The following is a 3,559-nucleotide window of genomic DNA, read 5'->3' on the forward strand; positions in this document are numbered from 1 at the left end:
AAACTGTCTCACATAAGACAAACACTGCAGCAGTTAAATATGAAAGGCAGTTTTTTTGTGTGTCATTCATAGATGACAAATCTTTTTTTGTTCTGGAAGAAATATGTGGYAGCTTGCGCAGATGGATAAAACAAATTAAATCATTACAATTGTTTAATTTGAACAGTGTTTATGTTAAAAGAAATATTTCTCTAAGCAACAAAACAATGTGAAATTATATTACGACTGGGTTATGACTTTAMAGAGGTGTTTTGGTTTGGAGAGTAGATCTGTGAACTAGTTTGAGTAAAGGTTAAAATGTAAATACATTAAAAAAAAAATGAAAGGCTGGATAGATCTACAGCTGAGGATGTAAAGTATTCTGACAAARCACAATAAAAGTATCAAACTATACGTTTCTCTGTATAATAAGTTTGAACAAAAACTTCTTGGTATAACTGCATCATGGTGTTTCGATTTTTTAAAATTAAGCAATAATGAATAACATGATTTAAAGGCCTATACCCATACTGCTGCTTAAATGTTTCAAAACACTGATTTTTACCGTTGCATGCATGCCATCTWTTTTGATTTTGATTCACAAACTCATGCAAAAATATATGATAAAGATCAATTACCTAGCCTGTTCACTACTTCATCATTTTGACCCATTTWAAAAAAATAAAAATTGATTAAAAAGACTCAAAACACACAGCTTTAGGGTATTCATAGCCTCTACTTAATTGTATATTAAGCCAATGAAACACACAAAAATACTATAACGCAGAAACAGCAAAAGACTGGGGGCCAATAACAGAACCAGAGTATTTTCTCTTAACCTATATTTCATACAAATTGTTTTAAATTTCCGTAAAATCAAGGTGTATATATACACCTTAGAGCCATAGCAGAACAAGAGGACCAATCAAGCTGCACCCCAGCTTGGTCCCCAACCTTCCAGAAAATACAGCTATGCTGCCTTGAACAAAAACAGGTGGTGAATGCTACAGTGATCCCCCATCAGGAGTCATGGCAAAGCTTTACCAGTAAATGCCTTGTCGAGGAAAAAAAAACTGCTGTGAAATCATGAAAGAGCTGCAGCATTTGGCCAGGGGCCAGTCATTTTTCCAGACTGAATAAGAACCACAGAGATCTGCCTCTGATGAGGCACCTCATCGTCCTGTGGGTCCACTGATACTAAACACAACGTCACAGTCTCGCTCAGGAATAATGACACATTTGTACCATACTGGATGTCATCGTGTACACGCAGTGGAAACTTTCTTTAAAAAAAAAAAAGGTGACATTCCCCAAACAGGCAGGTTTCTGCAAACCGTGACATCACCTCAGTCATTACTGAGCTCAGCGCTGCTCAGATCTACACATCTGGTCGTGCCGCTAAATGATGCTGCTCAATGACTCAATACTTCCAAAACATCTGGTCATAGTCGGACGTGAGCTTGCCTGTACAGTCACTTAAGTGAGTGAAGTCTATCATCGAATGCATGAAAAAAAAAAAACAACCATGAAGTATTTCAACACAAGCATGTCCTTAGTCATGTTTCTGGAARTCTTAAAGCTCCATTACAAGTTGAAAATAGCTTTCAACATAGCTGAAATATGTGACCCCAAACAGACCTCTTCTGAGTTTGAGTTGTCGCCCACAGAGGAATACACCTCAACCATYAARCTGGAAACCTTCAGAGATGGGAGTGTGTAAACTGTTATACCCTGTATKATGTCATAAWACATCACTCTCACTAAGGACACAAAAATGTACCACTGCTAATACAGTGTCTTTGACTAATACAAGGACAGTAACTCTGAAAGGTTTATCGGGATTAATGTGAGAAACTGGACCCGGCAGTCAACTGGATGGACGGGGAACATCTGGTGAAAGCTGTGACTGAACTAACACAGCTCACCACTTAACACATAAGATGAAGCATTAAATGCACAGGAAACRAACACGAGTTGTGGCAGAGCAGAAAGTTAACCCTTCTCAGCMGGTCCACAAAGAGATGAATTAGATCATTTACATTCTACCTTTTCTGCAAAGACCACTTTCTGACCTGCAGAAAGTGGATATCACATYGACTTAGGACTTCAAGCACGCACAGCTATGTTGAGATGTGGCTGTTTGCTGAAGCGCAGCATGAGGCAAATCAACATCCGAGCTCATTAATTGCTGCAAAACTAAAACACAGAGCGACAGTAAAGTCATTTGTGGAGCGGAGCGTGGAAACAGAGAAGCTGGGCACCAGATGCTTCCAACTAATTGCCCTCTGAAAATCAGCTCATCGAGTCAGCTTGAAAAGCAACATTGTTGTCAGACAGATATCTAAACGGTGGCATACTCATAATTAACTGAAAAACCATTGGTCTTCATTTATTTTTTAACAATTATTATAGTATCCTGCAGACAAGATCCCATCTGCACTGATGTAGTCATCTTAAATGTCTCCTCTTGAGAAATGCAGCTAAAAACCAGCTATTTCGTTTCAGTCCTCAATTTTAAGTGCATACATATGTTTAATGGCATAAACTGTTAACTCTCTTTCTGTGGGAAATTACATTAAAAGTGTTGGGTTGTGGTCCTTTTAGTTTCACCCCATGATTACTTTTGTTTTCCCCATTTAGAAATGCTCTCAAACGGACAAATGTTGCTGTTATTGATAGCATGAAGCAAGTGTAGTAGTCTTTTTTTCAGCCAGCTGAATCGCAATGCRCAGCAAAAGATGGGTTAGGGGCAGCATGTGCTAACTTTACGCACCATCCAGCCTGTGAAAACTTTGGTCATATCAACCGAACTGCGAAACACAGACAGCTTGCAGAATGTAAAAGCCCAAACCCTTTAACAGCAAATATCCATATAGCAGCTGGAAACWTGTCCATATTCAGATTACTTTCCAGAAGAAACATGTACCACATCACAGTAGCCATACGATTTCCTCGGCCAACACTCATCCTACAAGTTAGGACAGCACTGATAACAGCAATTACTGCTAACAGTACATATTGGTAAATAKAAGTTGTGCCAACCATGATGATTATTGCAAACTTAATGACCCAACTTTTCAGGAAAGTGCTTTATTTTAGGTATGCATATGTGAAATTTCACACTTCTGTTCAGCAATCACATGTCTGTAGAAACTCTGCCTCCATAAGCCTGTAGACCATCTGGAGTGACATTTCCAAGTTTATCCAGCTCCAGTAACATTCTCATCCAACATGTGTCATTTTTAACTGCTTCCTACCTTTTTGCTGAGGAAAATGCAGTCTGAGGGTTTCTGCTGATCTTCACAGCTGAAAAACAAACGGTGAAACATTTGAGACAAAAAGCACATTTACCCTTTGTTTCAATAGAAGATGTTAATCACTGCCTCATCTAAACAAAGACGACAAGAATCTGACRATGTAGTTAAAGCAAAAATAATTAGTAAAATGTATACCCATTTTTTTCTCTCCACAATAACTCAAAGAAGTGGCCTTGGCTTAAACTGATGGATGGAAATTATCATTACAAGCCACATAAAACAAGGTTTAACGTAAACMTGAATAATGTTAAGAMATAAATGAA

General features: G+C 38.1%; 1 protein-coding gene across 1 annotated transcript in view; it reads right to left on the reverse strand.

The window, feature by feature from the left end:
* LOC103462596 (talin-2-like) overlaps window positions 1-3,318 on the reverse strand; it is a 61,105-nt gene extending 57,787 nt beyond the window's left edge. The window contains exon 1 of the mRNA XM_017303869.1: window positions 3,237-3,318. The gene's annotated coding sequence lies outside the window, so the exon portion shown is untranslated. The remainder of the gene's footprint in view (window positions 1-3,236) is intronic.
* Between the last annotated feature and the right edge of the window lie 241 nt (window positions 3,319-3,559).

The sequence above is a fragment of the Poecilia reticulata genome, linkage group LG3 (genome assembly GCF_000633615.1).
Source record: "Poecilia reticulata strain Guanapo linkage group LG3, Guppy_female_1.0+MT, whole genome shotgun sequence".
NCBI lineage: Eukaryota > Metazoa > Chordata > Actinopteri > Cyprinodontiformes > Poeciliidae > Poecilia > Poecilia reticulata.